Below are 12,640 nucleotides of genomic sequence, written 5' to 3'. Positions count from 1 at the left end.
CAGTCCCCCGGAGCCACTCTTTTCCTGGGTCACTGCCCCAGAAGTGGGAGGCAGAAGGAGAATGGCCTACAGAGGGCAGGGTGGGGCTGCCCCAGCAGAGGCCCAGCCCTGACCCCATCTCCTACCTGGAGAACGTGTTCCGAGCATAATGCATGATGCTGTCAAAGTCATAGGTCTCCCCCAGGGACTCCACCTCCTGAGGCTCCATCTTCAGGAAGTTATACTCCTGCCCTGAGAAGATCAGGAAAAGGGTGTGTGGGGAGGGAGGGAGTGGGTCTGCCTGGGATGCAACGCTCCCTTTCCAGGGCAGGAATGGGGTCCTTCCTGTATCTGAGAAGGCCCCCCTACCTGAGGGTCCGGGGAGCAGCCAAGGGGAGACTGGGGAGTGGGGAGGGTCTCAGGAAGAGTCCTATCCAGCAGAGGGCCTGGTGAATGGAGGACTCAAGGGAACATGGAAAGAAAGCACCCATTTCTAGAGCCACAGCTGAGAAGGAAGCAGTGAAGAGTGGAGAACGCCTGGGAGAGAGGGAGGAGGTAAGAAGGGAGGGACAGAGATATCGAGAAAATGAGAGAAAAGCCCTCAGAGGGCAGACCAGGCAGAGGACAGAAAGTGGGCAAAGGTGGGGAGAAAGGCCTGAGCAGTCCCCAGGACGGGCCCACTACGCCCATGCCCCACCCTAGAGGCTGCCCGGGCTACCGCTGTCCAGGACCAGGACCTGGCCCAGCCCCCCACCCACAACGGATGCAGGTCCTTGATCTGCCACGGAGGAGGAAATGCCTCAAAGGCAAGGGCTGGCTCAACCCAGGCTGAGGGTAGCGCTGCGGGCCCAGGCGATGACGGCTGGCAGGAGCGGCTCCCACTGCCCCCAGGGTCCCTGGAGGTGGGGGTTGGGATAGGAGCCGCCCACCAAGGCCGCACCGAGGGGCAGGTACCTACCTGGCTGGATGTTCTCACGAACGATGGAAACGTGGCGGTCCCGGTCTGGCCGAGTGTGTTCGTGCCAGAAGCCGACGACGTGGCCCAGCTCGTGGACCACGATGCCGAACTTGTCACAGTTCTTGCCGATGGAGATGGCCTGGGGGCCCCCGCCGCGGCGACCCACGTAGGAGCAGCACCTGGAGGGCGGGGCCAGCTCAGGGGGGCGGTCCCGAGCTGGGGGAGTGCATCCACTCAGGGGCGGGGCCAGGCTGCCGGGGGTCCAGGGGGAGGGGAGCGGAGGGGAGGTGGGCCCTGAGCGCCGAGTGTGCTGGAGGTCACAGCCACACAAGGGGCAGTTCCTGGGGAGATGCCCCATAGCAGGAGGGGACGAAGGGACCCAGGGCTGTGCCCAGCTGGGGGCAGTGGCTGTACCCAGGGGAGAACCTGGGTTGGGGCAACGGCGGAAGGTGTAGTGCCTAGGGCTTCCTGCTCACCCGCAAGGTCGATAGGTGAACACAATATAGCTGTCCTCGTCCGTGCGCTCCAGGAAGGTGACACAGGTATGCTTCTCCCAGTGCCTCATGGCCTGCCGGAAGACTGCCCTCTGGCTACCTGCCAGGAGGAAAGAAGACAGGTTGCCACGGTGTCCAGGCGGTCCCATCCCCTACCCACCCCCTACCCACCATAGAAAAGTCACAGCCATTCTGAGAGCAGACTGACCGGAAAGGAAAGTGTGGGCACTCGGGGTGCAGATGGCACCCACGCCTCCGTGCCTGGCAGGGCTGCCCCAAGGCCAGGCCCAAAAGCTGGCTGCATCCTGGGCCCCACAATAGCACGCTCACCAGTGAAGTTTCCCCCAATGACAAAGGGGATGACCCCATCGGGCCACACACGCTCTGGTCGGGACGTTGCCGCCCGCCGGCTACGGGATCTCCCTCTCCATCTCCCACAGGCTCCCCTCTGAGGCTGCCCGTTGGTGCTCTGGCAGCTGGGGGTAGAAGTGTTTCCTGGAACTGAAAGAGGAAGGCATGGTGGCTAGTGAGTGGAGAGGAAGACGAGGAAAACAAAAGCATAGTCAAACCTCATCTTTCATGGATTCTACGCTTGCAAATTTGCCTACTGGCTAAAATTTACTCACAGCCCCCAAAATCAATACTTTCAGGGCTTTCACGGTCATTTGTGGACATTTGCAGAGCAGTGAAAAATTTCAGTCACCCAACATGCATGTTCCTAGCTGAGGTCAAACAATTCAATGCTCTGCCTTCTGCTTTTGGCTCCCACTGTGTAAACAAGGGTCCTTTTTGAGGTCTAGTTAAAGTGCCCTGTTTTTTTGCGTTTTTGTACGCTTTGTTGAGGGTTTTGCTGTTTAAAACAGCCCCTGAGCGTAATGCTGAAGGGCTCTCTGGCGTTCCCAAGGGCAAGAAGGCTGTGATGTGCCTTACAGAGAACATACATGTGCTAGGTAAGCTTCTTTGAGGCATGAGTTAGAGTGCTGTTGGTGGTGAGTTCGATGTTAATTAATTAGCTCCATATTAAGCAAGGTGTCTTTATAAAGAAACACTCATAAAACAAGGTGATGCATTGATCAGTTGGCAAAAATGTGACCAGAGGCTTGAAGGAACCTGACCCTGTATTTTCCCTAGGAGCAATGGGTCAGTATTTGCTAGTGTTTTCAGTGACTGTACAGAGTAACTATAAAGTTATTCTATAACTTCCACAAACAGTGAGAATTGGGAATTGACAATAATCATAAAAGAGAACAAAGGTGCACTCATGTTCTAGGAATTGTGGGGCTCTGAGATTAGGAAAATATCCCTTCTCGTTGAATAAACCTTGACATCTGTGGAACATTCAGAACTCTATGCCTTCTTTTGGTTTCCCAAATTCATGTTCGCATTTGACATAGGAGCTCTAAGGCATGTGGACAAGTGTCATATTGTATTTGGCACATGAGGAAACTAAAGCCAAAGCTTTGCCCAAAGTCACCTGGTAGGGTAGCAGGGGACCCTTCCATGCAGCTTTCCCTTGTGCCATACCTACGAGTCCCCACTAAGGTCACATGAGCCTTACTTGTTAGCAGGCCACCAGGTCAACCTCCAATGCCACCTACCCTTATTCCATAGGGTACCCACATCAGGATCTTCCCTCAAGCTGGACAGGACAACTTCGGGCACACCACAGTGTTCCAAGAGCAGGCCCTCAATAAGAATCCCTGCCCTTTGGCGTGGTGGCTCACGCCTGTAATCCCAGCATTTTGGGAGGCCAGGGAGGATAGATCACCTGAGGCCAGGAGTTCGAGACCAGCTTAGCCAACACCATGAAATCCCGTGTCTACTAAAAATATAAAAAATTGGCCCGGCGTGGTGTTGCATGCCTGTGGTCCCAGTTACTTGGGAGGCTGAGGCACGAGAATTACTTGAACTCAGGAGGCAGAGGTTGCAGTGAGCCAAAATGGTGCCACTGCATTCTAGCCTATGTAACAGAGCGAGACCCTGTCTCAAAAAAAAAAAAAAGAGAGAGAACAAAAGAAAAAAGAATCCCTGCCCCTGCCCTTTGGGAAGGGGAGGGCTATTTGTGTGATCTCAGGACCATGTCTCAAACATCAACACTGGCAGTGAGGAGCTTTCACCCTTCTACAGAGCAGTGAGGGGCTGGAGAGAACAGACACAGCCCAGGCCCTCATCCCTCCCATTCCCGCATCCATGCACAAGTACCACATGAATTTTTAGGAGTTTGGACCACAATCAAGGATAAGAAGAAAGCATCCTTGACCTTAAAGAGCTTTGAGTCCAGCTAGGGAGACATAGGAGCAAATCCTTTCAATATGGTGTGATAAGTGACAGGGTAACAGTGTGAGCACAGACGAGGGAGAAAACAGGGAAAATGGAGGGATAGTCATGTTTGGGGGGCAACTGGGAAAGATGAATAGGAGAAGCTCCTGAGATGGGCCTCAGAGGATGCACAGAAACTTGCAAAGTGGGAACAGGAGAGCCCAGGAGGGACTGCAGTATTGGGCAGAGTGTCAAGATCTGGAGTGAGAAAGCTCGGGTTCCTGTCCCAGCTCTGCCACTCACTAGCTGTGTGATCCTGGGCAGGTCACTTTACCTCTGGACCTGTCAAACAGGAGCTGTCCTGACACCGCCTTTAAAGGTGGTTGGGGACAGTCAGGCTAGATAATACTTTGAAAGTGGTTTGTAAACTGTAAGCGGAAAGAAAGTCAGTTCTTAGTTGCTGGGGATGTCTGTATTTACTACTCCTCTGGGGAAGGGATGAAGATATCCCGAGGGAAGATAGGCCCATGTGCTGGGGTCAACCTCATGGCCTCTGTCCTGGGAGGGCCTGGCTGGGAACAGGGAGAGTCCTTGTTTCCCTAAGACTGGAATCCATTTCTAGGACACAGAGGGCGCTTTGGCACCCGACTTACCTGCACCTTTGATGGAGGACTTACGAGCTGTGTGCTGTCTGAGATCTGCAGCCTGCTGTACCTGGAAGGCCCTCAGGTCCTCTTCGTCCAGGGCAATGTCCCCAAGAAAGGCAGCTAAAGAGAAAAGAAGAAGCCAGGACTGAGTTAATCCTCCTTCCCAGCCCTGGGTGCGACGTGCTTCTAGCCCCAGCCCTGTGGGCACCAGCCCCCAACCTCCACAGCGACTGGGATCCTCAAATGCCATCTGAACAAGAAGGAGAAGAGCAGTTAGGGATCAGCTTACAGAATTTCTTGGGAAGCTCATGCTTACTTTTCAGTTAAAATCCCAATAAAGCTGATGCTGAGTCCCTACCAGGCTGTTAGCTCATCATTCTTTGGGGGAGTGTGGGACAGATAGGGTCTCACCGCTGTGCCCAGCTAATTTTTTAAAATTAGCAGGATCTTGCTATGTTGCCCAGGCTGGTCTCAAAATCCTGGCTTCAAGTGATGCTCCATCCTCCTCAGCCTCTCCAGTGGCTGGAAACACAGGTGTGAGCCACAGAGCCACCATTCTTCAGCAAATACTTAGTTAACATAGTACTGTGGTGGAGACAATACCCTAGTCATTAGCAAGACAGAAGAGGCCCCTGCTCCTGTGGAGCTAACTTTCAATAATATGCAAGTAAATAAATACTGACCTAGGGTCTTCTAGATAGCAATGGGAGCTATGAAGAAAACAAACAGGGTGTGCTGAGCATGTGGTGTTCACTCAGCAAACGCTGTTTCAATTTAACCATGGTGGGGGGGTCTATGAAATAAAATAAGCCAGGTGTAGTGGCTCACACCTGTAATCCCAACACTTTGGGGGGGTCGAGGTGGGCAGATCATTTAAACTCAGGAGTTCAAGATCAGCCTGGGCAACATGGTGAAACCCTGTCTCTATAAAAAATACAAAAATTAGCCAGGCATGGTGATGTGATGCATGCCTGTAGTTCCAGCTACTCACTCTGGAGGCTAAGGCAGGTGGATCAATTGAGCCCAGGAGGTCAAGGCTGCAGTGAGCTGAGATGATGCCACTGCAATCCAGCCTGGGCAACAGAGTGAGACTCTGTCTCAAAAAAAAAAAAAAAAAAAAAGGAAATAAAATTGCACCAATTTTCATTACAACAGATAAGCATCTTTGGGAAACGAAGATACCTTCCGGGAGCTTCCCAGCTAGGAGGAAAAAGTTTAACAGCTCTCAAGTAATTCCTATTCCAAGTCTTAGGCTGCTCAAGCAGAAAGGCCAGAGGGGAAGAGAGCCTCCCTAAAGGGCCATTCCGATTCCAATGTCTGGAGCTGAGGAGGGATGTTTCCAAAGACCCGGCTGAACTGTCTGTCTCCCTTTTGAGAAGTCTGTAGAAAAGGAAGCAGACGCCATAGAACTGGCCGCTTTGGAAGGCGCTCATATGGGAGCTGCATGCGGAGCTGGGCTGGGCTGGGGGAGGCGGGAGGCTGGGCTAGAGGTGGGACCCACAGCAGCTTCCCTGCAGCTCCACCCACGGCAACATCTGCTTCTCATCCAGGCAGAGCGCTATACAGGCCTGGCGGTCGCATTACACAAATTGTTTTAACCTTGAGGACTTCTACACAGGTTTTTCCTCCCCAGTTGGCCTCACTGGTGAACACACACACACACTGACTTTATCACATACAGAATCAGACACCCAAGGTTAGTGTTCTTACGGACACATGGTGGCATCCACACCCTTGCCATCCAGTGCAGAGCCATCAAAGCCGGAGACACACATCCTTGCACACAAAAGCAGCGCCCAGCACTACGCTTTCAGGCGGGAGACACTCCGGGATGTTCAAATGAATGAATTGCTACGCTGATATTCTTCTGGCTTGCAAATACATGCCCAGAGACACACCCTCACCTAGACAGGATCAACAGAATGTGGGAGTGACTGTGGCAGTCATCGAGGCCAAACTTCCATTTTATAGATGAGAAAACTGAGGTCCCAAAAGCAACAACTTAACTGAACCTGCACTGCTAGTCACTGGAAAACTGGATGTATAACTCAGGCCTCCCCATTCCCAGTCCAGCGAGCACTGCACTCCCTAGAACCCCTATTGCAAATACCTACACACAAAAATAGATACTCAGACAGACACATCCACAACAAAATACACACACAGTCACAGTTTTTGAAAAACACACATGCACAAGCTTCAACACACACAAACCAGCTGCAAGCTCTGAACTCATTCAGCCAATAATAGTCGTGATAATGACACCTTATGTAAATGTCTGTTGAAATTTTTGTGGTGCTTTCCAATTGGCAAAGTGCTTTCCCATTAATTAATTTAATCCTGGCCTAGCCCACAACATGCCCAGTAAGCCACACTCCACACCATGCTCTTGCGGGGGAGTGCCCCATTAGAAACTCTCAGAGAGAGATAACCTAAGTGGCCAGGCTCCAGCCCCCTTCCCTGACTTTAGACATCAGAACACTTGAGCCTATGAAGGGCAATGACTCACTCAAGGTCACCAGCCAGTAAGTGGCCCCAAATCTCTTCCAACCCATGAGAAAGCTACTCTTACTTAAATCGCCATCCTTGGCAGGTGGCCTTGGCTCAACAACTGATGGGACAGCAACAGAAGATGCTTCCCAGGTGACATGTAAGAGTGGCCTTAGCAAGGACATGGGATGGAAGGTACACTCCAAGGAAGAAGCAGTGGGTTCATACTCGCCATTCACATAGATGTGCATGTGCCACACGAATACCTCCACACTTAGACTTGTAGATATCTTTCTCTTTTTTTTCTTTTTTCTTTTCTTTTTTTTTTTTTTGAGATGGAGTCTCACTCTGTTGCCCAGGCTGGAGTGCAGTGGTGCAATCTCAGCTCACTGCAACCTCTGCCTCCCGGGTTCAAGCAATTCTCCTGTCTCAGCCTCGCCCAGTTAATTTTTGTATTTTTTTTTTTAGTAGAAACGGGGTTTCACCTTGTTGGTCAGGCTGGTCTTGAACTCCTGACCACAGGTGATCCTTCTGCTTCGGCCTCCCAAAGTGCTGGGATTACAGGTGTGAGCCACCATGCCCGGACACACGTGTTTTACCTTTCACAGACATTGTACCCGCAGGCTCCCACACCCAAACCCACAGGCATCATCGCATACAGGTGTGTCTGGACATTTAGACTCACCTTTGGACACAGAGCAAAGGGCAAGGTCTTTGGAGTCAGACAGACCTGTCTTGGAATCCCAGGTTGGCTACTATTAGCTGACAAGCCATGTAAACTCTTCTAAGGCTCAATGTTCTCCTAGATAACAGAATCTGTCTCCTAGGATTACTACATGAAATAAGACATATACACGAACCCCTTAGCATAGAGCATGCAGCACAGTAAGCACTGCCCACTCCTTTAATATTATCCCAACACAACCTGTAAGCTCAGAGTCAGCCCTAGACCTCCTCAGGGAATGCTGTCTCACCCACACTCTCTGCCCCTACCCCTCCTTGAGTGAAACCCCAGTGCAGAGGCCACAGAACTGTGCTGGCCTGCGGGTCCAGGGCCAGTGTAGAACCAGGGCAGAGCAAATGTAAGGCAGGGCAGGGCATGGCCCTGGCTGCTGAGCTCCAGGGGTGAGGATGTCATGGCTGAAGAATGCGTGGGAACCGAGTGGGGGTGGGGAGAGAGGAGATGGACAGGAGAGCCTTAGGGGCAGGAGCTGGGCCTTGGGGCACTGTGCTTCTGGGCTCCCCTCTGGGGAAGCAAGGGAATCTGGATGCTAAGGAGTCTAGGAGGTCTCTCCTTACTCAGAGGAAGCCCTGGGGTCACGGTCAGGGTAGTAGTTATTTTCGACACAAGATAAAAATTTTTTGTGTTGTTTTCTGGCTGTAAACCTGCCAGGAGCACTGTGGCTGAGCCCATCTGTGTGCCTGGGCCTGGGAAAAATCTCACTCTTCCAGGTCAACCTCTGGACTCCACTGTCTCCTCCCCCAGGGCATTGCAAGGCATCCCCTCCTTGGGAAGCGAGGAGAGGAAGCTGGCTGGTGTAATGAGCCCCAAGGCTATATGTGCAAGACTGATGCATGTCCCGTGGCACAAACGCAAGCTTCTAGCTGGGGGATGACACACACAAACCCCTGCAAACATGTGGATGGACTTCATCACATGTGAACACTTCTGCAGAGGTGCACGTTTGCACCCACACCTGCATGTACTCAGGAAGACCCATGCCCACACGGGTGAACATGCTTGCCCACAAGGCAGCGACATACCCACGCATGTGCACAAACACACACTCAACTGCTTTCCCATGCAGGATCTTGTGTTTTTAAACACACAAATAACTGAAGGCATACACCGTGTTTCATGGGCCACACTCCCCAAAGAACAAGGGTGCACTTAGAAATAGACAGGGATGCACTTGTGTGAGACAGAGAGCGAGGGACGGGAGAGAGAGAGATTAGCTGACTCCCTTGGATCTCCTTAGGAGGTTCTTAGTGGCCTGAGGAGTGGTGCTTCTACTCCCCCCACCCCAATATCTTCTCCCCAAATCTCTAGAGAAACTAGATTTTTTTTTTTTTTTTTGGACAGAGTCTTGCTTTGTCACCGGGGCGAGAGTACAGTGGCGCAATCATAGCTCACTGCAGTCTCCAGCTCCTGTACTCAGCCTTGAACTCTCAAGCTCAAACTCCTCCCACCTAAGCCTCCCAAGTAGCTGGGACTACAGGCGCATGACACCACTGCCAGCTAATTTTTTAAGTTTTTTGTAGAGATGGGCGTCTTGCTGTGTTGCCCAGGCTAGTCTTAAACTCCTGGCTTCAAGTGATCCTCCCGCTTTGGCCTCCCAAAGGCATAAGCCACTGCTCCCAGCCTATAATTCTTAAGAATCCCTTCTTCCTGGGAAATCCCTGGGCTCCGCCCCACCCCATCTAGGGCCCAGGGAGAGTGTAAGTTTTTTCCTCCCGGCTTGGGGCACTGAAATAAGAAGGTGACTCAGGGGCAGGGGCCTGGGTGGGTGGGGTGACTCAGCTGTCTAGAGGGGGAGTGTGGTCTGGTGACAGGAGAGATTACTTCTAGACCTCAGAGGGTATACCCTAATCCTCTGCGGCTCTCTGATGTCCAAACCTGGGCCAGGCGGCACCTTGGGTGGGGATGGGGATGTGCTGCCCCCTCCCGCTCCTGCAGACTCTGGGCTGCCAGATGAGGTTGAGGTGGCAGCAGGGGCCTCACTGGCCCATTTTAACACTGGCACAGGGTTACTACCCAGCCCTCTGTGCGACATGCTTCTAGCCCCACCCCTGTGGGGTCAGGCCAGTGGGCTTCTCTGATTATGGCATCAACTGTGTCCCAATTTCTGCCTCCAAGGTCTCTCCAGGGGGTTGCTGGCTAGTCACCTGGGGTAGCCAAACAGTGCTGGGAATCTTGCAGAAGGACCCCTTCATGGTTTGGCTGACTTCCTGACATACAGGAAATCAGGGCTGCCTCAAAATCTTCCTGGGCAAGGGCTAGTGAGGGTTTGGTGGCACCAGCTCTGAGCACACAAACAGACCAGCTTGGCTTCCTGCTCAATGTCCTGGTCTCACCCAGAAGGTCCAGGAACCTCTCCAGGGTATCAAGGATCTTAATTTTGCCCTTAGCACAACGGCAACCATAACTTGACCAGTAATGGCCCAACGAAGGCGCCTGGCTACCCTCAGAGCAACCCAAGAGGTCACAGGTAAGCTGTGGGAGTCAAAGCAGCTTTCACTTCCAGCCCTTGAAAAGAAGCAGGGACAGGCATGCCTGCCATCATCACCTTCAGCATCTGGAGGTCAGGGCTGCAGAGGGTACAGGAAGCAAAGCCAGGCAGGAGAAAGCAACGTGGAGAACAGAGCTGAGGGGCCCGTGGCTGGAAGACAGTGGCACAGGGGTGTGGGTGTGAGTGCTTAGGAATGCCCATGTGAGTTTCTTCCAGAGGTGGGCAGCAGATCTCAAGCATCAGTCATACCCCAGAGGGAGGCCTGATCTGACCCAAGGCCTGGTCTTGTCAGGCCCCAGGGCCCTCTCAGCCGCCCCCAGGCCTGGCCCAGCGCCCCACCAGCCTCACTTCACCCGGTTGGAGTGCTTTCTCCAGAGCCCTTACTTGAAGCTCCAACTCAGCCAGCCCCACCCTAGCATGAAACCTGAGACTGGGGGGAGAGCCCTCAGCCTCTTGCTGCTCTGAAAATCACTCCCATTTCCAACAAGAAGGGAAAGACATCAGAATGGTTTCCCACCCATTCTTTAAGGCCTGGCCCCAATTGCACCTCCTCCCCGAAGACCTCCCAGACCTTCCCAGCCTGCTGTGATCACTTTTCTCTGCCACCACCAGGCTGCAGAGGGGTAGGAGACTCCCTGAGCCTTTAGCGTCTTACTCTCCAATGTGGCACTCAGTGTGGCTTGGTTTGTGCCGTTGGTTATGTCTGTAGGTGTCTTGGGTCCCTACTGGACTGGAAGCTCCTTGAGGGCAGGGTCCTAGCTTGTACCTCCCACAACATCCATTCCAGGCCCTAGCACATATTAGGTATTGATGGATTGATGGATAAGAAGGACAAGGAGACAGCAGTAATCCCACAGTTCTCAAAAAATTGAAGTGAGAGTCTGAGGCACAGAAAACAGGGAGGAGGCAGCCCACATTTATTTAGCTCTGACTCTGTGTTAAGCACTATTAAGTGTTTTATGTATGTTCTCATATTTAACCCTTACCACCAACTCTGTGGGAAGATGTATGATCAGTCCCATTTTACAGGTGTGAAAGCGGCAGTCCAGACATGATCATTACCATTCTGAGGTAGTACAGATATAATGAGTGGCGGGGTCAAAATGGAAAGCTAGATGTGCCTGCCTTCAAAGTCCATGGGCAGTCCACTCTGCCCTGTGCCCACTCCCAGCACCCAGCAAGAAAGATGACAGCGAATGTCCTAGTTTACCCGCAGCCTAGCAGCCGTGGAGGGGGAAGGGCTGAGGGATTTGCCCTGATCTTCTCCAACGGATGGTCTCTTATTCCTGCCTGTGGGCCATCCTCCCAAGAGAGTCCCTGAACAGGGTCCCAAGAGTCAGGACTAGAGCAACCTGCCCCTCTGCCCCTTGTGCCCCACACAGGCAGTCCAGTTCTAGGAACTATGCCACTTCCCCCCTGGCTCTGGCTATTTGGAGATGAGCTGAAGTCAGAGAGGCAGGAAGTCGAGGAAAAGTTCTGATATCTTGTCCCTGTGTGTCCCCAAACAGCCTGCCCAGGGGCATCCAATCGGGCAAATGGCCCGAGTGCCTGGCCATCTGGTCACTCCAGGGGCAGGACCCCTCTGGACCCAGCAGGAGTGAAGGGGTTACATAGGGTCTTCAGAGACAAAGAACACACACACACAGGCAAACACACACTCCGGGGTCCTGACCTCGGCTAATTAGCCTCTGGTGTCTCGGGGGTGACAGAGCTGATATACAATATCTGGATTCTCTTTGTATTTTCCCTCTTTCCATCCCAACTTGGCCTTGGCAGGGGTCTCCGGGCACATAGGGACAAAAGTAAGTCCCCCTTCTGGGCTGGCTTCTCTGACTTTGACAGCTGTCTCCTAAGTCCCAGAAAGCTGCAGCTACTGGTTAAACCACGGGATACCCAGAGAGCACGATCTCAGGGAATCCCTGGCAAAACTTTCTTCTTCCACTTGGGCTGGGTGGTGGCCTGGGGGACCTGCTCCTTGGAGACTCAGGCCTCCCAGCTCCAAGCCAGACAGATGTGCAGCCCCAGGGCAGCCCAGACAGGCTGGAAAACACCCAGCTCCTGGAACAGGAGAGATGGGGGAGAAGGGGAAAGCACACACACACACACACACACACACACACACACACACGCACAGGAGTTTGGCCAGAAAAGTTTCCTACAGAAGGAAAAGCCGCCTTGCCCGCTGGTTTTCCCGGGACCCAAAGAGACTTCCCCTGGAATCCTCTGGGAAGATGAGAGGCAGCGGCAGCAGCTTCCACCAACAGCAGCAAAACTTCAGTCCGAAAAGTCCCCCAAACCCCCTCCCTCTCCCCCTCGTTCTTTTGTTCCCCACTGCATTGCCAACCAGGCAGCTCCCGGCTTCCCACACTGGACTGTCCTCCCCCAACCCCAAACCCGAACCCGCCCGCGCCTCCCCGCCTGGCCGGCTGCCGGGGGGCCGGGGGGCTCTCACCCGCCTTGCAGGGGTCTTTGTAGTTGAGGGGCTCCGAGTCGTCCTCCTCCGCCAGGTCATAGGTGTAGTCGGCCAAGTCCAGCGGCCGGCCGGGACGCGGGAGCAGCAGCAGCCCGAGCAGCAGCGGCAGG

Source organism: Colobus angolensis, unplaced genomic scaffold (assembly GCF_000951035.1).
Source record: "Colobus angolensis palliatus isolate OR3802 unplaced genomic scaffold, Cang.pa_1.0 Scaffold184, whole genome shotgun sequence".
NCBI classification, from domain to species: Eukaryota; Metazoa; Chordata; class Mammalia; order Primates; family Cercopithecidae; genus Colobus; species Colobus angolensis.
The sequence above is the reverse complement of the archived record's forward strand: the minus strand, read 5'-3'. Positions refer to the sequence as shown.